The sequence below is a fragment of the Somniosus microcephalus genome, chromosome 18, assembly GCF_052327205.1.
Source record: "Somniosus microcephalus isolate GS21.2 chromosome 18, FLI_Smic_1.0, whole genome shotgun sequence".
Classification (NCBI taxonomy): Eukaryota; Metazoa; Chordata; class Chondrichthyes; order Squaliformes; family Somniosidae; genus Somniosus; species Somniosus microcephalus.
Genome location: NC_141004.1, coordinates 64,612,666 through 64,637,276, shown reverse-complemented (window position 1 = coordinate 64,637,276; position 24,611 = coordinate 64,612,666). Strand labels below are relative to the sequence as shown.

The following is a 24,611-nucleotide window of genomic DNA, read 5'->3' as shown; positions in this document are numbered from 1 at the left end:
CCGCGTCATAGAGCCGGGAGACAAATCCTTTTCGGTCAATATCGGAGGTAAACCGGACCACATATCGGTTGACCGGCTGAAGCCGGCACACTTAGACCTGGACAGCCCAGTCGAAATCGCTCAACCACACAAACGGGACCGACCGCCCACAGTCGCCGTGCCAGCTCCACCACAACCGCCCAACAGCTCGATCACCGGCCATCAGCTTCCACTTCAAATCAAATCAAATCAAATCAAATCAAATCAACTTTTATTGTCATTGTTAGTGCACAAGTGCAGTACAACGAAATGTAGGCTTGCGGCTCCCGAGAGTGTACATTTAGATTAAGACATTTAAACATTCAACATACATTTGGCTTGTAATACATTAACATAAGCATAACCATAATAAAGTGCATTGGCAGATGTGCAGGCTTTAGAGTTTATTTGTGGAGTTCAGTAGGATGACAGCCCTGGGAAAGAAGCTGTTCCTAAATCTGGTCGTACGGGTGCGAATGCATCTGTAGCGTCTCCCAGATGGCAGGAGGGCGAACAGACTGTGGCTGGGGTGGGTAGGGTCTTTGATGATGGACCGTGACCTCCGTAAACAGCGTTTCTGGTATATGTGCTCTATGGTCGGTAGCCGGGTGCCGGTAATGTGTTGGTTACAGAAGTCGCTTGGACAGGCTTGTCAGGCCTCCTCGCCGTCTCACTTTTGCTGTTAAAGACAATTCTGGGGGGGCTCATGTGGCGGAGCCACTAAAAGACTCAAATCGTTTGTATATAATTCCCTTTAACAACATGTTAGCTACAGCCTGAGTCTGTATCTTTATTTATACTGTTTACTTGTATAGAGCATGATTACTTTAACAGCACGGGTAAACGCGATGACGTCACGCCGTACATCACGTGATCCCCCACTGGCGGGAAGAACGTCATGACGTCAACCACGGGACCTGACAGCAGTCCTCGTGGAGCCTCCGAACTGAATAGACCTACACTCGATGTTCTCCTGCAGTTACTTGTTTAAACCTGTTAGTTTCCATTAAACTTCGTTTTGTTTAAGCGCCTGAGTGGACCTCAGTCTTTGGATAGGAACTAGACATTCCTACATTGGTGACCCCGACTTTTGCGAACGATTTTCGCAGAAGATAATCAACATGGAAACAAACGCCGTTACCTTGAAGCTACCGCAGTTCTGGGAGCAACAACCAGCCACGTGGTTCATCCAGGCTGAAGCCCAGTTCGCCATCAGGGACATCGTTGCGGATCAGACCCGTTATTATTACGTGGTCTCCGCCCTTGACAGCGCCACAGCCTCGCGGATCGTCAGCCTACTCGGGAGTCCACCTACTGATCGCAAGTATGACACCTTAAAGGCGCGGTTGCTGCAGGTCTTCGGGCTCACGAAGTTGGAGTGCGCCCGCCGGCTGCTCGCTATGCCCGGCCTCGGGGACTCTAAGCCATCTTAAAGCCAGCTAGCTATCCATTCTGCTATTTGTCCCCTGACTGCATTCTTTGATTGGTACCTTATCAAAGGCCTTTTGAAAATCTAATTAAATTACATCTACTGCATTACTCTTGTCTATCTCCTCTGTTACCTCTTCAAAAAATTCAATGAGGTTGGTCAAGCAAGAATTTCCCTTTTGAAATCCATGCTGACTATTCATTATTATATTTTGGGTTTCTAGATGTTCTTCTATTTTCTCCTTTAGTAGGGATTCCATTATTTTTCCGACCACTGATGTTATTCTGACTGGCCGAAAGTTTCCTAGACAGGGAGGCAGATTATTATCTGAATGGCAATAGATTGGGAGAAGGGGAAGTGCAAAGAGACCTGGGTGTTCTTGTGCACCAGTCGCTGAAGGTAAGCATGCAGGTGCAGCAGGCGGTTAAGAAGGCAAATGGTATGTTGGCCTTCGTAGCAAGAGGGTTTGAGTACAGGAACAAGGATGTCTTGCTACAGTTGTACAGGGCCTTGGTGAGACCGCACCTTGAGTATTGTGTGCAGTTTTGGTCGCCTTAACTGAGGAAGGACGTTCTTGCCATGGAAGGAGTGCAGCGAAGATTCACCAGGCTGATACCTGGGATGGCAGGAATGACGTATGAGGAGAGATTGTGTCGATTGGGCTTATACTCACTGGAGTTTAGAAGATTGAGAGGGGATCTCATCGAAACCTATAAAATTCTGTCAGGCCTGGACAGACTAGATGCAGGAAGGCTGTTTCTGATGGCCGGGGAGTCCAGAACCAGGGGTCATAGTCTAAGGATAAGGTGTAAGCCATTTAGGACTGAAATGAGGAGGAATTTCTTCACCCAGAGAGTGGTGAACCTGTGGAATTCTCTGCCACAGAGGGCGGTGGAGGCCAGGTCATTAAATATATTCAAGAAGGAGTTGGATATATTTCTTAAGGCTAAAGGGATCAAGGGATATGGGGAGAAGGCAGGGACCGGGTACTGAATTTGGATGATCAGCCATGATCTCATTGAATGGCGGAGCAGGCTCGAAGGGCCGAATGGCCTACTCCTGCTCCTATGTTTCTATGTTCTATGTTCTATCTCCCTTCTTAAATATAGGTATTATTATGTTAGCCATCTGCCAGTCCTCTCCCACTACACCTTTTTCTAATGAATTATTAAATAATCACTTCACACTTCTCTGCGTTAAATTTCATCTGCCATGTGTCTTCACATTTTACCAGTTTGTCTATGTCCTCCTGAAATCTGTTACTATCCGCCTCAATGTTTACTACATTTCTGAATGTCATATCATTTGCAAACTTTGAAATTATGCCCTTGAAATTCAAATTCAGGTCATTAACATATATCATTTGTTTCTGCGGCCGGAAGCATTTCGGCTCCAGTTTAACTGCTGACTTTTACCTGACATTCCTACATCGTAATTAGCATCTGCTCAGCTCTAAGTTGGAGGCTGTGTTTGAAAGATCTCTACTTGTCCCCTGGCTGTTGGCGACTGCTCCACTTCCTACAAATGACGGGATCAGTTCCTTTATGTAGTGCTCTTATATTCGCTGGCAACTTCCCGATTGCCCACTGTAACTTGGGCACAAATCCTGGATAGACTCCTCATAAATGGGGTTTCTGTCGAAGTTACGGTTGCTGATCGGGAGGAAATTCCCGTCCTATCATATTTCCTAATCTAACCAGGCCCCATTTGTCCACCCCAGTCCAACTCCGGCATCTCCACACCAGGCCACTGGTAACATTCTAACTGAACTTTCTGACTCCTCCAACTTCTCTCCCGGCCCTGCCTTGCTCAAGGAATTGCTCGCAACCACCGTTCGCCCTAAGTTGCGCTGCCGCGCACCAATCGGGAGCTCCCGCACAGGCCGCTGACCAGATGCGGCCACTGGAAGGTACCGCATGTGCGCAAATTTAAAGGGACCGCGCACTTAGACTGCAAATTAAAGGGAACACAGCTTGCAACCATCGCTCATTTCTTCTTGGTTGAATCAACAGCAAAAACTTTTGGTTCATATAGCAGCTTGTTCCAAGGCACTTCGCAGGAGCGTTATCAGTCAAAATTTGACACCCAGCCACATAAGGAGATATTAGGACAGGTGACGAGGTAGGTTTTAAGGAGCATCTTAAAGGAGGAGAGAGAGGCAGAGAGATTTAGGGAGGGTATTCCACAGCTTAGGACCTAGACAGCTGAAGGCACGGCCGCCAATGGTGGAGCGAAGAAAGTGGGGGATGGACAAAAGAAAAATCAAAGACTTGCATTGATGTAGAATTATGTTCTTATGTGGCACTTTTCACCACCTCAGGATGTCCCAAAGCACTTTACAGGCAATGAAGTACTTTTGAAGTGTAGTCACTGTTGTAATGTAGGGAACAAGCAGCAGCCAATTTGCGCACAGCAAGCTCCCACAAACAGCAATGTGATAATGACCAGATAATCTGTTTTAGGTGTAGGTTGAGGGATAAAAATTGACTAGGACACCTGGGAGAAATCACCTGCTCTTCTTCAAAATAGTGACATGAGATCTTTTACATTCACCTGAGAGGGCAGACGGGGCCTCGGTTTAATGCCTCATTCGAAAGAGGCCAGAATTGGAGTAACGCAGAGTTCTCGAAGGGCTGTGGGGCTGGCGGAGGTTACAGAGATAGAGAGGGTCTCATTACTGCGCACACAAGGGCCAATTTTCAGCTCTGTTTTTGGATGGGAAGGTGGCAGCAACGCAAGAAAACGCAGAACTTACTGCCGTATCCCAGCCACCGCCACCATTCTGGAGGGGTCATCAAAGCAGACAGACCAGGCACCCACTGAAAACAGACGGGCACCTCATTAGCCCGTGGAAAGCGGGGTCCCATGATGCCATCAGGACCCCAATGCAATGTTCAGGTACCAGTGATAGTGCGCCGCGCACACTCTGCCCAGTTGTGCTTGCGTTGAGCGGCCTAACCAGTGGTTCCTTAAAGGGACCGTTGCGGGCTGTTGGAAAAATGGTTTAAGGTTAAAACCAATTTTTGTGGAATAAGGAGCAGCCCCTGAGATGCCCAACCTTCCACGACCCTGCCCCGGGATCAGTCTCCCCATCTCTAACTTACTTGCGCGAGGGGCTGGTGCCGACGGATTTCCATCCCTCAAAATGGACGAGCAGCTCGCTGACGGTACAGAAATGAGGCCCAACCAAAAGTCCACCCCACTGTTTCCCCTGTGGCAGTGAAAGGGAAACGGTTCCACAACAGGGGCGGCCGTGGATTAAGACGCTCATGAGGCACACAGAAGAGCAGCAGAATGAAGAAGATCACGAGGGGGTAAAACTCATTCGCAGACATGGGAAGAAAATTACATCTTCACCTCCTGGGCAATGTTTTGGTGAGCCAGACCCCACCCCCTCTATAAAACGATCCGGGTTTTCATTCTATTGAAGCCAATGGGCGGGTTCCATACTGGGGCGGGGTGGTGGGGGACGTTGCATTTAAGGAGCAGCTAGATAAGCACATGAGGAAAGGAATAGGAACATATACTGATAGGATTAGATGAAGTAGGGTGAGAGGAGACTCACCAGCGTGGAGCAGAAACACTGGCATGGCCCAGTTGGGCCGAATGGCCTGGTTCTGTGCTGTAAATTCTATGTAATTCTGTCGAGAGGGTGAAGGCGAAAATCTAGCCCATGCAGCTTCGGCCTCCTACACACTCGGAGGAGCTGGAACGCTGTGTGGAAAGTAATAGGCCCCGCGTGGCCAGCACTAAAGCAAGGCAGCCACATAACAATTGCTGCATCAAGAGTCGCTCTCCTCCCGGTGGAACCTTGAAAACCCCAACTTCCATCAGGGAGAAGCAATGCGAAGCACGTAAAAAACAACACGTGGGGGAAGTCCTGAGTGAGCTGGCCGGGATAGAGCTGTACGCGGTTATTCTGACTCATGCTGACTGGAACATGTTATGTTAAACATGTCTGAGCTTAACCCTCTGTGGCTGAGCTGTCAAAAGAAGCTGGAGATCCACCTGTCCAATCAGCATAAATAGCGCCTTTCTCAACCTCAGGACATCCCAAAGGAATTTGCAACCAATGAAGTACTTTTGAAGTGTCGTCACTGTAGTAAATGGAAACGCGGCAGCCAATTTGCGCACAGCAAGCTCCCACAAACAGCAACGTGATAATGACCAGATCACCAGTTTTTTTAGTAATGTTGGTTGAGGGGATAAATATTGGCCAGGACACCGAGGAGAACTGCCCCTGCTCTTCTTCGAATAGCACCATGGGAACTTTTACATCCACCTGACAGGGCAGACGGAGCCTCGGTTTAACGTCTCACCTGAAAGACGGCACCTCCGGCAGTGCAGCACTCCCTCAGTTCAGCCTAGATTATGTGCTCAAGTCTCTGGAGTAACAACCATTTGACTCCGAGGCGAGCGTGCTACCATTGAGCCACGGCTGACACGTGCAATGGGCGCCAGTGTCCCTGGACGAGGGAGGGGATAACTGAAGGGCGGCCAACCATCCAGGATTGCCGTGGAGTCTCCATAATTAAAGGCAATCTCCTGGACACTGCTGCCAGCAACCCGGGAGAAAGATCAGAGGGACATTAAAAAAAGGTGTCATTTTTTCATATTATTTGAAGACGTTTTATTTATTAATTTTAAAAATATTAGAGCCGGGGGTGGGGGAAAAGGCTGCTTGGCCAGGCGGGGCAGTTGGAAGTCATGTGATGAAACCGCCAAGAATACGTCCAGCCACACTTGGCGACCCGGCGAGCCAGGCTTTCTGCAGCCGGGGGTCGCTGGGTGAGGAGAGGACCGGGCCCAGCTGTGATGGAGTTACCTTGTCAATGCTCAAGAAACCAAAACAATCAAAGAGTGACGTATTAGAGGGTGAGCAGCACCCCGACACAATTCCCCAGCAGGAATCGAACCCTTCAAGGGAGGAGAAAGAAAGACTTGTGTTTAGACAGCGCGGTGTCAGCTGTGGCTCAGTGGGTAGCACACTCGCCACTGAGTTAAGAAGGTTGTGGGTTCATGTCCCACTCCAGGGATTTGAGCACATAAAGCTAGGCTGACACTCCAGTGCAGTGCTGAGGGAGTGCTGCACTGTCGGAGGTGCCGTCTTTCGGATGAGATGTTAAACCGAGGTCCTGTCTGCTCTCTCAGGTGGATAGAAAATGATCCCAAGGCACTATTTCGAAGAAGAGCAGGGGAGTTATCCCCGGTGTCCTGGCCAATGTTTATCCCTCAACTAACAAAAACAGATTATCTGGTCCTTATCACGTTGCTGTTTGTGGGAGCTTGCTGTGTGCAAATTGGCTGCCGCATTTCCCACATTACAACAGTGACTCCACTTCAAAAAGTACTTCATTGGCTGTAAAGCGCTTTGAGACGTCCAGTGGTCGTGAAAGGCGCTATATAAATGCAAGTCTTTTTCACGACCTCAGGACGTCCCAAAGCTCTTTACAGCCAATGATGTACTTTGTGAAGTGGAGTCACTGTCGTAATGTAGGAAATGCGGCAGCCAATTTGCGCACAGCAAGCTCCCACAAACAGCAATGTGATCTTTTCTTTTGTTCCCTCCCTAGCCCTGCCTTTCGATCTATTTCATTTCCTTTCCAGTTTTGAAAAAGGGTTAGACCCGAAACGTCGATTCTAATTTCTCTCCACGGATGTTGCCTGGCCTGCTGAGTTTTTCCAGAATTTTCTGTTGTTATTTAGCAATGTGATCTTGGTTGAGTGATAAATATTGGCCAGGGCACCAGGGAGAACTTCCCTGCTTTCCTTCGTAATAGTGCGACGGGATCTTTTACATCCACCTGAGAGGGCAGACGGGGCCTCGGTTTAACGTCTTATCCAAAAGACGGCACCTCCAACAGTGCTGCACTCCCGCAGTACTGCACTGAAGTGTCAGGCTAGATTGTGTGCTCAAGTCTCAGGAGTGGAGATTGAACCCACAACCTTCTGACGCAGAGGTGAGAATGCTACCACTGAGCCGCGGCTCACAGGAGGAGAGCATACTGCTGGGACACAGAGAGCCAGAGCCACAGAGCACTTTAAAAAGAGCAGAAGTGGAGCCAGAGTGGCGATTTAAAAACAACAATAAACAAGGGGTGACGTCACAGGACAGCAGGTAGGTGATTGATGGGTATGACAGCTAGGACAGTGGTTTAAACTAAGAGCAAGAAACTATAACGTACTTTATCAAATTAAAAACTTAACTAGATAAACTAATTAATATAACTATAAATAGTAATTGAATAAAGACTTTAATTAATGAAATAAATAAAACAAGGTTAGACTAAGATATGGCAGAACAGGTTGTGTGTCTGGACTGCAGTGTGTGGGAGTTTGTGGACTGCGAGTCTGTCCCGAGCAAACACATCTGCAGGAGATGTCTCCGTCTCAAATCTCCCCAGCTCAGAGTCATTGAGCTGGAGTGCGAGTAGGAGACAGTCCGACACATAAGGAAGGGGAAAGAGTATCTTGACAGTTTGCTCCAGACTTCGGTCACACCTCGTAGAGAGGTGCAGGTACAGAACGTGGTTGGTGTGACCGATAGTGTGCAGAGTAAGGGGAACCCAGGTAAGAAAGGGAACGAGGATCCACAGAAACTGTTCCTATCCAACAGGTGCAATGTACTTGCTACCTGTGAGACTGTCGGAAGAACAGTCAGAATGCGGACCATGGCACTTTGGAGCAGGAGGCTGTCCTAAGGTGGGAGGAGGAGAGGAAGAGTAATGTGGTAGTTGTAGGGGATTCTGTAATTAGGGGGACAGATAGCATCCTTTGTAAGCAAGATCGAGAGTCCCACATGGTATGCTGTCTACCTGGTGCCAGGGTGATGGACATCTCGAACTGGCTTGAAACGATATTGGAGAGGGAGGGGAGGATCCAGTCATTGTGGTCCATGTTGGGACCAACAACATAGGGAAGAGTAGGTAAGAGGTCCTGTTTGGGGTGTACCAGGAACTAGGAGCTAAATTAAAGAGCAGGACCTCAAGGGTTATAATCTCAGGCTTATTACCTGAGCCACGGGCAAATTGGTGTAGGGATATGATTAGGGAAGTGAACATGTGGCTAAAGGAGTGGTGTGGGAAAGAGGGGTTCCATTTCATGGGCACTGGCACCAGTATTGGGACAGGAAGGAATTGTACCATTGGGACGGGCTCCACCTGAACCGGTCTGGGACCAGGGTCCTAGCGGAAAGGATAAATAGGGCGGCCATAAGGACTCTAAACAAGTAAATGGGGGGAGGGCGCAGGTGGAAAGTGTAGTACAAATAGTAGTTCAACAACAAACGAAAGGGAAGAGAGTAGAGTAACAGTCAAAAATTGCTTTAGGCACTACAGGTAAAGGGAAAACGAAAAGATGTAAAGCGATGAAACCAGGAGAGAGAAATAAGAAACATGTGAGTAAAACATCAGAGCTGAAGGACAGGCGATGGTATGTGGCCCAAATAAACGTTCTTTATACAAACGTATGGAGTATAAGGAATAAGTTGAATGAACTGCAGGCGCAAATTCAAATTGGAGGGTTTGACAGTGTATCCATTACTGAAACATGGCTGCAAGACGGTCAGGACTGGGAACTAAATATACCAGGTTACAAGGTCTACAGGAAAGATAGGGAAAATGGCAGAGGGGGAGGAGTAGCCTTAGTGATTAAGGATGAAATCACTTCAATGATAAGAGAGGTAAGCAGGCAGTGGAGACTTTATGGGTAGAATTAAGAAATAGGAAAGGATTTAAGACTGTAGTGGGAGTTGTGTATAGGCCCCCTGGTAGCAGCTGTGAAGTGCTAGATTGTATAAGTGCAGAGATTAGACAAGCATGTAGTAAAGGCAGTGTGGTTTTCATGGGTGATTTTAACTTTCATTTAGATTTGGATAAGCAGACTAGCACCTGTCAGAAAGGTAGTGAATTTCTTGAGATAATTTTCTACAATATGTCCCAGAGGCAAAAAAGGGGGAAAGCCATATTAGATTTAGTAACGAGTAATGAGCCAGATTTAATTAACAGCCTAACTGTGCGTGAGCATTTATCCAATAGTGATCATAACATGATCGAGTTCAATGTAGTGTTTGAAAAGGAGAAGCGCGAAACAGCTACCAAGATTCTAGATTTGGGTAAGGCCGACTTTAATAGGATGAGGCAGAGACTGTCCACAGTAAACTGGGGAAATCTGTTAACGGGTAAAACGGCAGAAGATCAGTGGGAGATGTTTAAAAAATTATTTAATGTGCTACAGAATCAGTTTATACCCCTGAGGGGCAAGAGGTCTACTTGCCAAAATAAACAGCCATGGACAACTAAAGAGGTAAGGGACAGCATAAAACTAAAGAAAAAGCATACACAAATGCAAAAATAGCACAGATCCTGGCAAATGGGAACGATACAAAGAACAGCAAAGGGTCACAAAACTGATGGTAAAAGCTACAAAAAGGGAGTATGAAAAGAAACTTGTAAGAGATATCAAAATCAACATAAACAATTTTTACAATTATATTAGGAAAAAGAGGGTAGTCAGGAGCAATGTTGGCCCTTTAAAAACTGAAAGCGGTGATATTGTCAATGACAATAAGGAAATGGTGGACATGCTGAATAATTACTTTGGGTCAGTATTTACAGTAGAGGAAGAGAATAGCATGCCGGAAATCTCAAGAAAAACCCCCAGGGCCAGATGGTTTCCACCCCAGGGTATTAAAGGAAGTAGGTGAGCACATTGCAGATTATCCTAACTATAATCTTCCAAAGTTCTCTCGATTCAGGAACCGTCCCTATAAATTGGAAAATTGCACATGTCACTCTGCTATTTAAGAATGGCGAGAGGGGGAAACCAGGGAATTATAGACCCGTTAGCCTAACACCTGTAGTCGGGAAATTGCTAGGGTCTATAATTAAGGATAGGGTGACTGAACACCTCAAAATTTCAGTTAATCAGAGAAAGCCAGCATGGATTGGTGAAAGGTAGGTCATGCCTGACAAACCTGATTGAATTTTTTGAAGAGGTGACTAAAGTAGTGGACAAGGGAATGTCTATGGATGTTATTTATATGGACTTCCAGAAGGCATTTGATAAAGTCCCACATAAGAGACTGTTAACTAAGGTAGAAGCCCATGGAATTGAGGGCAAACTAATGACCTGGTTAGGAAAATGGCTGAGCAGCAGGAGACAGGCAGTAGGGATAATGGGTAGGTACTCAAATTGGCAGGATGTGACTAGTGGTGTCCCGCAGGGATCTGTGTTGGGGCCTCAACTATTCACAGTATTTATTAACGACTTAGATGATGGCATAGAAAGTCATATATCCAAATTTGCTGATGACACAAAGATAGGCGGCATTGTAAGCAGTGTAGATGAAGGCATTAAATTACAAAGGGATATTGACAGATTAAGTGAATGGGCAAAACTGCGGCAAATGGATTTCAATGTAGGCAAATGTGAGGTCATCCACTTTGGACCTAAAAAGGATAGAACAGGGTACTTTCTAAATGGTGAAAGGCTAAAAACAGTGGAGGTCCAAAGAGACTTGAGGGTCCAGGTACACAGATCATTAAAATGTCATGAACAGATACAGAAGATAATCAAAAAGGTTAATGGAATGCTGGCCTTTATATCTAGAGGACAAGGGGGTAGAAGTTATGCTGCAGCTGTACAAAACCCTGGTTAGACCACACCTGGAGCACTGTGAGCAGTTCTGGGCACCGCACCTTAGGAAGGATATACTGGCCTTGGAGGGAGTGCAGCGTAGGTTTACCAGAATGATACCCGGACTCCAAGGGTTAAGTTACGAGGAGAGATTACACAAACTAGGGTTGTGTTCCCTAGAATTTAGAAGATTAAGGGGTGATCTGATTGAAGTTTTCAAGATATTACGTTTTCAAGGATAAGCTATATCCTATCAAGATACTGATAGGGTAGATAGAGAGGATCTATTTCTGCTGGTTGGGGACTCCAGGACGAGGGGCATAGTCTAAAAATTAGAGCCAGACCTTTCAGGAGTGAAATTAGGAAACACTTCTACACACAGAGTGGTAGAAGTTTGGAACTCTCTTCCGCAAATGGCAATTGATGCTAGATCAATTGTTAATTTTAAATCGGAGATTGATAGCTTTCTGTTAACTAAGGGGGAAAAATTGGGTTGATTTGTGCCTCTCGTTAGCGCCCCCGGGGCGCAAACAGGGCGCAAATCTACTAGTGCCCGGGCATGGCGCCACTAACGCCTCCCGCGAAATTCAGCGGGAGGTTAGTGGCGGCAGTAGCTGGTAGTGCCCCGCGGTGCCCCACCGCCAACAATGACGTCATCGGCGAGCGAAGTGGCCCCTTACCGTTCCACGGCAGAACTTCGGCTGCATCCCGCGAAGCTGCCGCAGGCGATGTCAGCAACAGCCTCGCGGGTCGCGAACTGGGCCGACCTCCACTCACGAGGCGGTAATTAAAGGGGAAGCCCGGCTGCGCCCCGCAACGCCGTTTCATTGTTTTGGCCGACTTCCAGGTCGACCCCTCGTGGGGGCCCTCGTCTCGGTGCCGGGCTGCGGCCACGGCACCACGCCACCCTGGTGGGTTAGTGGAGAACATCAAACGGCCTGCAGAATGCGCAGCATCCCTCCCCTTTAACGGAAGGGGAGGGGCGATGAAACGCGTTAGCGCTGCACAGAGCAGCTGCGTAGTGCTCCGGCACGACCGCGCCTTGCGCCCCAGACACCATCCCGAGAGGAAGTGGAGCGCCTGAGATAGCGCTCTGCCTCCTTGCCGGGGCGGTAAGCCCAATTTAGCAGCTGGGGCAGTACTCCTGCGCCGGGTGCTAAATGGGCTGGCGTTAATTCGGTTACCGTCCCCAAATGGGGCGTAACCGACTTTCTCCCCGTAAAGGTATTAAGGGATATGGGCCAAAGGCGGGTATATGGAATTAGGTCACAGATCAGCCATGATCTCATTGAATGGCAGAACAGGCTCGAGGGGCTGAATGGCCTCCTCCTGTTCCTATGTTCCTATGTAATAAAAAATCTTGTGTGGGCTTTAATACTTCTGCTTTCTATACTGCACGCTGATGAGGTTTTAGGGTTTCAGAAGCAATGGAAGTGACTGTTTCCAGCACAGCCCTCACAGTACGAGAGCTCAGCCCTGCAGTAAGATAACACTGGGTGCAACTCTGAGGCCTTTTGTGGTCAGGGCTCTTCTCTTGCTCAATATCAGCAACAGTCACACTTATTGGTGTCAGTGTTCACTGTCGGGGGTGAATGTTAGAAGTGACGACTCTTATCTGGTGTTCATTTTTGTTAGGCAAGCGTATTAAGGGCTACGGAACCAAGGACAGTAGATGGAGTTAAGATACAGATCAGCCATGATCTCATTGAATGGCGGAACAGGTTCAAGGGGCTGAATGGCCTCCTCCTGTTCCTAGAAACGCCAATTCAGATTGGAGACTCCTTCAAAAACAAAGAGCTGTGCTGACTATTGAGCTACCTCATAACAGGTTATGTTTCTCAGCTCGGATGAGTCATGACTCAGGCCATTCAGCCATGAAGGGCATCACCGCCACCTCCGAGCCCAAACATACACAAGGTTTGATTCCGTGCTCCCAGCAGGGAGCATTTGGCGGGAAATCACAGGCAGGCAGCCCATAACTTCTTGCCAGGTGCTTCCTGTGAGTGCCAGTCAACACCAGCAGCGCAGAACTGACCAGTTATATTCCAACCTCGCCACCCCTCTCCCTTTCTGCAAGAGGATGTTGGTCAAAATAAGCAACACAGGCTCACTTCACTCCCTGCCCCCCGCCTTTCTCTTCCTTTTTAAAAATTCATTCACAGGACGTCACCAGCAAGGCCAGCATTTATTGCCCATCCCAGAGGGCAGTTAGGAGTCAATCACATTGCTGGGGTCTGGAGTCACATCTAGGCCAGACTGGGTAAGGACAGCAGATGGGTTTTTACAACAATCTGGTAGCTTCATGGTCATCATTACTAGCTTTTTAAAAAAATGCCATTAATTAATTGGATTTAAATTCCCCAACTGCTGTGGTGGGATTTGAACTAATGTACACTAGATCATTAGTCCAGGTCTCCAGATTACTAGTTGGTAACATATCCACTTTGCCACCACACCTGTACCCTTTCTTCTACTGAGTAGCGGTCAGGGGTAAGCACAATATCTGGTTTGGCTGTGATGCCTCTGTGTAGAATAGCCCGGCTGACACTCACTGTCTGGGCTCACACATGAGGGCTGGTGGCTCCTGGTGAACTGCACCCCAGCATGAGTTATCATGCTGGTTGGTTCTCACAATCACTGACGATTGCTGCACTGTAGAGTGACTCATCTTTCCCGATGATGGTGATTGTCACTGTGAGATTTAACCAGTCAGACAGGAGAGTGAGATAAGAACACAGGAACAGTGTAAAGCACGACAGGCTCGAGGTGCTCAGTGTATCTAATTTGGTTGCGGGGGGGGGGGGGTGTTTAAAACACAGCGCCACGATTCTCGGTATTTATTTCTATACCATTCCACTTCTCCTCACCCCCTTCACCCCTCTCTTCCACTCTCCTTCACATCCCCTCTATTCCCCTTCGCTCCCCTCTCATCCACCCCTCCTCACTCCGCCCCTCCCTCATCGCGCCCCTCCCCTCTCCTCTCCTGAAGGCACGGACTCCAGATTGTGCCAGCCACATTCCCATGACCCACCAGAGCGGCTATTCTTCACCTGCGAGCCAAGACAGTGAGTGCCAGGCAGCTATTCTACCACGGAGGGCATCGCAGTCTCGTCTGGTCCTGCCATCTCCTGATGTTCACACCCGTGTACTTTCGAACCTAGGTGGGCAGGGGGGAAGCGAGGAGATAAATGGATCGCAATCGAGAGCAGGAAACATGATAGATTTTCCCGTGCTCCTAACCAGCCCCCGCCGTTTACTAAGGCTGAGATCAGATGATTCGGCACAGATTGAGAATGAAGCCTTGGGACTTTCTGGTCTGCACCATTTCACTTCTTCCCATGTGACACATTCATGTATCATTTCGCATATCTGGGAGTTCAGAGAGATACCGCTTGGAAGGAAGTGAGTCTGTATCGCATATTTTAACCAACATCCTCTTACAGATCTTTAAAAAGAAAGCAGTTGAAGGTTGCACCTGTGAGTGCAGCGCAGTATAAAGTGCTCCTTGATCAAACAGCGAGGCTGCAGCCAATCTGTCTGAACAAGTTGGGCCAGGTTTATTCTGAGCAATGCCAAAATAATTCGAACAAGCGTTAAAGCCTCTCCCAAGTACACGTTGAGGTACGAAGTGTGGTTTTCTCCAGTTCGACATCTGCAACACTTGCGTGCGTGCTTGCGTGTGTATATATATGTGCAGCCAGCTGAGCTTTGCAGATGCGATATGTGAAAGAAAAGCACAGTTAGTTCTGAAAGGACAACGGTCTTGAAGCTACCGTTGGTGACCTCAGCGGACAGGCGTTTACCACATAGGACATTCCACTGTCTGTTTTATGGGTTCACAGTTCCGCTGAAATAGCAGGCAGAGGAATGTCCGTCAGGTGGTATCATTTTTAGGCTACTTGCCTCGGAGTCAGAAGGTCATGGGTTCGAGCCCCACTTCAGAGGCTTGAACACAAAGTCTAGGCTGACACACCAGCACAGTATCGTCTTTCGAATGAGACGTTAAACCGAGGCCCTGTCCAACCTGTCAGGCGGATGTAAAAGATCTCACGGCACTATTGCGAAGAAGAACAGGAGTTCTCCCCGGTGTCCTAGCCAACATTTATCCCTCAATCAACATCACTAAAAAACAGATTATCTGGTCATTATCTCATTGCTGTTTGTGGGAGCTTGCTGTGCACAAATTGGCTGCCGTGTTTCCTACATTACAACAGTGACTACACTTCAAAAGTACTTCATTGGTCGTAAACTGCTTTGGGACGTCCTGAGGTTGTGAAAGGCGCGATAGAAATGTAAGTCTTTCTTTCTTTAAAAGGGTAAAATCACAAATCCTGCCTTCCCAGCCTCGCTTGAAGGGAGCGCTGGTCAGACACTGGGCTACAACACCGAGCCCGGTGCTCCCTTGGACTGCAGCTCGCCGCCGGGAGCACACAGCCGAGCGAGTTCTGTCCAGAGAATCTCAAACCAGTTATCCTCAGGGATTCCGCAGCAGAGTGAGTGAGTGGGTTGCAGGATAACCAAGCAGCTCAAGACGAGGCAGGCACACCGTGTACTAAAGGACCACAAAACATTTAGCACACTCTCAGAGAGAGATAATCTGCCCAGGTGAAGGGCAAAGCCCGTTAACACCGCTCGCACTGAAACACAGCACCACAAGTTAAAGGCTTACCGTCTTCCCCACCACAGGTCGCCGTCTCTCAGCTCCCAGCCTTTAGCAATCCCTGAATGGAGACACTGCAGTCAGTGGATCACAGCGTGCTGATTCAACCCAGGCTTCAGCATGGGCGGAACCGAAGGGAATGACACAATCAGGAAGTAGAAAAAGAAATCGTGCATCTCAGAAATGACTGAGCAACAGTCAGTGAGGCTGTTGGAAACTGCACACAACAGAGTAATGAGCTACGTTTCCAGAGATTTCCCGGTTTACAAGGCTGTTCTATCAGGAGCCGACAGGAACAGCACTGCTTGCTTCAATAGGAGCAGTGCCTGTATTTCAGCACATTTAACCACCTGCTAATGTGGGACATTGCGGCTTTCAACAGTGTGGCACAGAAGCTGAGGGCAGTGGTGACCTTCACTGACCACTGGCTGTGCAGTGCAGATGTTGAATCTCACTACAGCTGTTTGTCACTTAGCCTCACATACCTCTCTCTCCGCCATGCCCAGGTGAGACTCACGCCCTCTCTCTCCACCATGCCCAGGTGAGACTCACGCCCTCTCTCTCCACCATGCCCAGGTGAGCCTCACGTCCCTCTCTCTCCACCATGCCCAGGTGAACCTCACGTCCCTCTCTCCACCATGCCCAGGTGAACCTCACACCCTCTCTCTCCGCCATGCCCAGGTGAGACTCACGCCCTCTCTCTCCACCATGCCCAGGTGAGACTCACGCCCTCTCTCTCCACCATGCCCAGGTGAGCCTCACGTCCCTCTCTCTCCACCATGCCCAGGTGAACCTCACGTCCCTCTCTCTCCACCATGCCCAGGTGAACCTCATGCCCTCTCTCTCCGCCATGCCCAGGTGAGCCTCACGTCCCTCTCTCTCCACCATGCCCAGGTGAACCTCACACCCTCTCTCTCCGCCATGCCCAGGTGAGCCTCACGTCCCTCTCCACCATGCCCAGGTGAGCCTCACGCCCTCTCTCTCTGCCATGCCCAGGTAAACCTCACGTCCCTCTCTCAGCCATGCCCAGGTGAGCCTCATGTCCCTCTCTCTCCGCCATGCCCAGGTGAGCCTCACGCCCTCTCTCTCTGCCATGCCCAGGTAAACCTCACGTCCCTCTCTCCGCCATGCCCAGGTGAGCCTCATGTCCCTCTCTCTCCGCCATGCCCAGGTGAGCCTCACGTCCCTCTCTCTCCACCATGCCCAGGTGAGCCTCACGCCCTCTCTCTCCTCCATGCCCAGGTGAGCCTCACGTCCCTCTCTCTCCACCATGCCCAGGTGAGCCTCATATCCCTCTCTCTCCGCCATGCCCAGGTGAGCCTCACGTCCCTCTCTCTCCGCCATGCCCAGGTGAGCCTCACGTCCCTCTCCGCCATGCCCAGGTGAACCTCATGTCCCTCTCTCTCCGCCATGCCCAGGTGAGCCTCACGTCCCTCTCCGCCATGCCCAGGTGAACCTCACGTCCCTCTCTCTCCGCCATGCCCAGGTGAGCCTCACGTCCCTCTCCGCCATGCCCAGGTGAACCTCACGTCCCTCTCTCTCCGCCATGCCCAGGTGAGCCTCACGTCCCTCTCTCTCCGCCATGCCCAGGTGAGCCTCATGTCCCTCTCTCTCTGCCATGCCCAGGTGAGTCTCACACTCCGCTCCCTGCCAGGCCCAAGTGGGTCACATTCCGGGAGCATAAACAGTTAGCAACCAAGGAGGTCAAGCAGCCAATCACAACACTTCCACTCCAACCATAATTTCTGTTTGCTCCAATATTCGCCCTCCTCTCTTCACAGTGGGACGCCCTGAATGGGATGCAGTACTATGGGTGGTGGTCATCCTCAATGCCTCACTCAGGTGCCTGAGCATCAACGGTGATTGCCATCTGGCAATTCAACTGTGTAGGGCATCACCACTGAGCTCAATCCTGTCTCCGCCCAGCTTTATAACTGTAACCACCGATGGGGGAGGGGTGGATATTTGTGGCAAAGAGTTTTACTGCCTCTTGCCAGCATGCATTGGCATTCAAAACCAGAGAAACAACAGCAAGAGGAGATAGGCTGAGGAAGGAGCCCGAGAACAGTGCTGGGAGGGTGCAGGGAGGAAACACTGACAGTGGTGTGGGGTAAGGAGTGGAAGAAAAACCCAAGAGCCATGCTGAGGAGGGGGAGAGAGGAGGGAGCAGCCCAAAAGTAACACAGGGAGGATGGGAGATCAGGACGGTGTTGGAGGGGGAGGAGGGGAAGTGTAGGAGATTGGCAGAATAACCTGGTGAGGTTAAAAGACAGAGGCCTAGAAATTCGGTGGGCTGCGCCACCAGTTAGCGCCTAAAGAGGGCACTCAGTGGCTTTCGTGCCACTGGCCACGCCTCCCGCGATATTTAGCGGGGCGCTAATGGCGGCGTTAGCCTGTAGCACTGCGCCACCACCGATGACGTCATCGGTGTGCGCAGCGCCCCGCTACCGCCCCGATCGCGATATTTGGTCGCGCCCACCTCTGTAACGCCGATCGCAAATCGCGCCTGGTTCACGGGGCCTACCTGTGGCGGTAGTGGCGCAAATTAAGGTGGAGGTGCGGGGCGGCCATTTTTTCGGTGGCCGCCTGCCAGCACCTCCGTCCCCGGCCTCCTGATCCCCCCCCCACCCCCGGCAGTGCCGGCTGTGTCCCGAGAGCCCGGCACTTCTCCTCGGTGCCGGGCTCTTTTGCCGGCACTCGCGATCAGTCATCGTGCTGGTGCAGGCCCCTCCCCCTTAAGAAGGCCTGCAGTACCGCAGCGTGCCGTGCCGCAGCGTGTGGCGCTGCGGCACGTTGCACTGCGATATTCAGTTTCAGCGCCCCAAGAGGGACGCAGGGCACCTCGAGCAGCGCCCCGCGTCCCTCTTGGGGCGCTCAAGCTGAATTTCCGGCGGGCACAACTGCTCCGATCACAGCGGTAATTCCGGCGCCCAGGCGAGCTTGGCGCCCCGTTTGGGCCTCCACCGAATTTCTAGGCCAGAGAGTGTCTGTTGAACATTTGGGGAACTGATGCTCTTGTTGGTCTGTGGAAAACCCCAGAGGTCACTTTATACTTATTACTGTTTAGATTGAAGTAATAAGTTGACCAGAAGCTCAGTTGGACCAGCAACACAAGTGCCGTGGCTACGAGAGCAGGTCAGGGGCTGGATATTCTGCACAAAATATAGGAAGGCATTAATAAACTTGCAGAATGGGTATGCAATTGGCAAATGAATTTCAATATAGATAAGTGTGAGGTGGTAGGAGGAATAAGGAGGCCACATGCAGCTTGGATAATGAATGAGTCTAAATGGGATGGGAGGAGCAAAGGGGTCTCAGTGTACAGATATACAAATCACTAAAAGTAGCGACGCAGGTTAATAAAAATAGATAAAGAGGAGGAACTTAAAAGGTTGGCAGTCCTCAAAGTAGAAAAGTCACCCGGTCCGGATGGGATGCATCCTGGGTTACTGAGGGAAGTAAGGGTGGAAATTGTGGAGGCTCTGGCCACAATCTTCCAATCCTCCTTGGATATGGAGGTGGTGCCAAAGGACAGGAGGATTGCAAATGTTATACCCTGTTTAAAAAAGGGGAGAGGGATAAAACCGGCAACTACAGGCCAGTCAGCGTAATGTTGATGGGGAAACTTTTAAAGACAATAATCTGGGACAAATATAATTTACTTTTGGAAAAGTATGGGCTAATAAATGAAAGTCAGCACAGATTTATTAAAGGTAAATCTTTTGATATATATATTAATGACCTGGACTTGGGTATACAGGGCATAATTTCAAAGTTTGCAGATGGTACGAAACTCAAAAATGTAGTGAACAATGAGGAGGATAGTAACAGACTTCAGGAGGACACAGACAGACTGGTGAAATGGGCAGACATGTGGCAGAAGAAATTTAATGCAGAGAAGTGTGAAGTGATATATTTTGGTAGGAAGAATGAGGAGAGCCAATATGAACTAAATGGTACAATTTTAAAGGGGGTGCAAGACAGAGAGACCTGGGGGTGTTTTACACAAATCTCTGATGGTGACAGGACAGGGTAACAAAGCGGTTAATAAAGCCTATGGGATCCTGGGCTTTATAAAAGAGGCACAGAGTACAAAAGCCAAGAAGTTGTGCTAAACCTTTATAAAACACTGGTTCGGTCGCAACTGGAGTATTGTGTCCAATTCTGGGCACCGCACTTTAGGAAGGACGTGAAGGCTTTGGCGAGGGTACAGAAGAGATTAACGAGAATGGTTCCAGGGGTGAGGGATTACAGTTACGTGGATAGGCTGGAGAAGCTGGGGTTGTTCTTAGAGCAGAGGAGGCTAAGAGCAGGTTTGATAGAGGTGTTTAAAATCATGAGGGGTTTAGATAGAGTAAATAAAGAGAAAGGGGGAAAAATTCGGTTGATTTGCGCCGCCCATTAGCGCCCTAAGAGGGCATTAACGGGGCGCAAAGCAACTAGCGCCCGGGCGTGGCACCACTAACGCCTCCCGCGAAATTCAGCGGGAGGTTAGCGGCAGCGGTAACCGTTAGCGCCCCATGGCACTGCGCCTCCGCCGATGACGTTATCAGCGTGCGCAGCGCCCCAGCCCCGATCTTCAGTAGCGCCCCCTGACTTACCGCCGGACGCTATGTCCGACAGGGTCAAGGGGGCCTACCTGCGGCTGGGACGGCGCAAATTAAAGGGGAATTGCCGGGCAGCCATTTTTGTTACTGGCCGCCTGCCAACACCTGCCCCCGGACTCCTCTGCAGCACCCCCCCCACCCCCACGGAGTGCCGGCTGCGCTCCGTGAGCCCGGAACTTCTCTTGAGTGCCGGGCTCGTTTGCCGGCACTCCCAATCCCTGGTGGCCCAGCTAGGCCCCGGGTCGTGCTGTGCTAGGCCCCCTCCCCTTTAATAAGGGGAGGAAGGTCTGCGTCACTGAGCAGCTTATTAAATGACTGAATTACAAATTATTCCACTTTTAATATGCCTGGCTATCTGCTACTCCTTCGTTGTGCTGATAATAAATAAATCGATCTCCAAATGTCAAACTAGCAAAGACGCTGATTCCTGAGAATGTTTAAAAGGTCACAAAAGCTGAGGGAAGTGGTGACCTTCACTGTCATTGGCCACGGAATGCAGATGTTTGTGAACCAGGTGAGTCTCACACTCTGCCCCCCCCTCCCACAGTGCCCAGGTGAGTCTCACACTCTGCTCCCCCCCACAGTGCCCAGGTGAGTCTCACACTCTGCCCCCCCCCACAGTGCCCAGGTGAGTCTCACACTCTGCTCCCCCCCACAGTGCCCAGGTGAGTCTCACACTCTGCTCCCCCCCACAGTGCCCAGGTGAGTCTCACACTCTGCCCCCCCCCACAGTGCCCAGGTGAGTCTCACACTCTGCCCCCCCCCCCCACAGTGTCCAGGTGAGTCTCACACTCTGCCCCCCCCCCACAGTGCCCAGGTGAGTCTCACACTCTGCCCCCCCCCACAGTGCCCAGGTGAGTCTCACACTCTGCCCCTCCCCCACAGTGCCCAGGTGAGTCTCACACTCTGCTCCCCCCCCACAGTGCCCAGGTGAGTCTCACACTCTGCCCCCCCCCCACAGTGCCCAGGTGAGCCTCACACTCTGCCCCCCCCACAGTGCCCAGGTGAGTCTCACACTCTGCTCCCCCCCACAGTGCCCAGGTGAGTCTCACACTCTGCCCCCCCCCACAGTGCCCAGGTGAGTCTCACACTCTGCTCCCCCCCACCACAGTGCCCAGGTGAGTCTCACACTCTGCTACCCCCCCACAGTGCCCAGGTGAGTCTCACACTCTGCTCCCCCCCCACAGTGCCCAGGTGAGTCTCACACTCTGCCCCCCTCCCCCACAGTGCCCAGGTGAGTCTCACACTCTGCTCCCCCCCACAGTGCCCAGGTGAGTCTCACACTCTGCCCCCCCCCACAGTGCCCAGGTGAGTCTCACACTCTGCCCCCCCCCACAGTGCCCAGGTGAGTCTCACACTCTGCTCCCCCCCACAGTGCCCAGGTGAGTCTCACACTCTGCTCCCCCCCACAGTGCCCAGGTGAGTCTCACACTCTGCCCCCCCCCACAGTGCCCAGGTGAGTCTCACACTCTGCTCCCCCCCACAGTGCCCAGGTGAGTCTCACACTCTGCCCCCCCCCCACAGTGCCCAGGTGAGTCTCACACTCTGCCCCCCCCCAGTGCCCAGGTGAGTCTCACACTCTGCCCCCCCCAGTGCCCAGGTGAGCCTCACACTCTGCTCCCCCCCACAGTGCCCAGGTGAGTCTCACACTCTGCCCCCCCCCACAGTGCCCAGGTGAGTCTCACACTCTGCTCCCCCCCACAGTGCCCAGGTGAGTCTCACACTCTGCCCCCCCCCCCCACAGTGCCCAGGTGAGCCTCACACTCTGCCCCCCCCACAGTGCCCAGGTGAGTCTCACACTCTGCCCCACCCCACAGTGCCCAGGTGAGTCTCACACTCTGCCCCCCCCCCACAGTGCCCAGGTGAGTCTCACACTCTGCCCCCCCCACAGTGCCCAGGTGAGTCTCACACTCTGCCCCCCCCCCCACAGTGCCCAGGTGAGTCTCACACTCTGCCCCCCCCACAGTGCCCAGGTGAGTCTCACACTCTGCCCCCCCCACAGTGCCCAGGTGAGTCTCACACTCTGCTCCCCCCCACAGTGCCCAGGTGAGTCTCACACTCTGCCCCCCCCCACAGTGCCCAGGTGAGCCTCACACTCTGCCCCCCCCCACAGTGCCCAGGTGAGTCTCACACTCTGCCCCCCCCCACAGTGCCCAGGTGAGTCTCACACTCTGCCCCCCCCCCACAGTGCCCAGGTGAGCCTCACACTCCGCTCCCCCCCCACAGTGCCCAGGTGAGTCTCACACTCTGCCCCCCCCCACAGTGCCCAGGTGAGTCTCACACTCTGCCCCCCCCCCAGTGCCCAGGTGAGCCTCACACTCTGCTCCCCCCCCACAGTGCCCAGGTGAGTCTCACACTCTGCCCCCCCCCCCCCACAGTGCCCAGGTGAGCCTCACACTCTGCCCCCCCCACAGTGCCCAGGTGAGTCTCACACTCTGCCCCCCCCCCACAGTGCCCAGGTGAGTCTCACACTCTGCTCCCCCCCACAGTGCCCAGGTGAGTCTCACACTCTGCCCCCCCCAGTGCCCAGGTGAGTCTCACACTCTGCCCCCCCCACCACAGTGCCCAGGTGAGTCTCACACTCTGCTCCCCCCCACAGTGCCCAGGTGAGTCTCACACTCTGCCCCCCCCACAGTGCCCAGGTGAGTCTCACACTCTGCCCCCTCCCCCACAGTGCCCAGGTGAGTCTCACACTCTGCCCCCCCCCACAGTGCCCAGGTGAGTCTCCCACTCTGCCCCCCCCCACAGTGTCCAGGTGAGCCTCACACTCTGCCCCCCCCCCACCTCCGCCGTGCGCAGTTGAGCCTCAGTCTGCTCCTCCTTCATACCCAGGTGGGCCTCATGCTCTGCTCCCCAGCCTCCCATTGTAACGTCAGCGAGAGACCGGCGGAACCCATTTTAAACGTTTTTGTCCATTTTCACCGTTGCCCCCGCCCCCTCCCCTTCTGCTGAATTGCGGGGCCATTAACTCTAGGTCTGACCTGAAGGGAAAGAAAGCTCAACTTCCCACTTTCACTGTACTGCCACAAATTATTGTGCAATGACTTTTAACAGGGGCCCAAGAAGCACAAATCAGCCTTTACTCACTTAGCACAGCCTTTCACATCTTTTTTTTTGGAGGCAAAAATACTAAAAATAACCAGTTTATCGCCTCCATTGAAATAACGGAGAGAGGAATTCGCTAGGAATGTGTTAAGTTTGTGCACCAATCTTCTCAGAATAAATTTCAAGGACCAGATGTGTTACATCAGACAGTGGGGAGAGTGTGTGTTTTTGGGGGGTGGGGAGAGCAATGAAAGTTCCTTGTGTTCCCTGTAAAGTTAAAGACAAAATGATGCAATCTGATGAGGGGATGTTCGGATCTCTGTGGACGGATAAGGTGGGCCGAATGGTTTTCCTCATCCACTAATTATCTTGCGATGCAGTCTGCATTTTGACAACTGGATCCTGCTGGAAACACGCCCGTGTTTTGCCAAGAATATCTTCCACTTGGCTCTGGATCTGCCTAAACCACAGATTAAACCAAACAGTTGGCAGATCCCACAGTCCACATAATCGTCAGTAAACTGAGTCATCCCTGCATCCACCCAAATAAACACGGGACACTGAGCAAACACACACACACTGCAAAGAATGGGCTGCTCTCCCTGTGTGATGGTTGGCTGGTGACTTGACTGCAATTCTCATGGCAAGATTAAAAAGCAGATTAGCCTGTTTCTGTACATAGAATTTACAGCACAGAAACAGGCCATTCGGCCCAACTGGTGCTTATGCTCCACAGGAGCCTCCTTCCACCATACTTCGTCACACCCTATCTGCACATCCTTCTTATAAAATTCTAACAGGACTAGACAGACTAGATGCTGGAAGGATGTTCCCGATGGTCGGGGAGTCCAGAACCAGGGGTCACAGTCTAAGGATAAGGGGTAAGCCATTTAGGACAGAGATGAGGAGGAATTTCTTCACCCAGAGAGTGGTGAACCTGTGGAATTCTCTACCACAGAAGGCAGTAGAGGCCAATTCATTAAATATATTCAAGAAGGAGTTGGATATATTTCTTAAGGCTAAAGGGATCAAGGGATATGGGGAGAAGGCAGGAACAGGGTACTGAGTTTGGATGATCAGCCATGATCTCATTGAATGGCGGAGCAGGTTCGAGGGGCCGAATGGCTTACTCCTGCTCCTATCTTCTATGTTTCTATTCCTTTCTCTCTCATGTGTTTATCTAGCTTCCCCTTAACATAGAAACAGAAACATAGAA

General features: G+C 51.1%; 1 protein-coding gene across 3 annotated transcripts in view; it reads right to left on the bottom strand.

Moving 5' to 3' along the window:
- LOC147105331 (F-actin-monooxygenase MICAL3-like) overlaps positions 1-24,611 on the bottom strand; it is a 161,750-nt gene that overhangs the window by 104,418 nt on the left and 32,721 nt on the right. The window contains exon 1 of one of the 3 annotated variants that reach the window (XM_086011595.1): positions 15,753-15,987. The exons of the other annotated variants lie outside the window; for them this stretch is intronic. The gene's annotated coding sequence lies outside the window, so the exon portion shown is untranslated. Of the gene's footprint in view, positions 1-15,752; positions 15,988-24,611 lie in introns of those variants that run through there. 3 annotated transcript variants of the gene reach the window in all.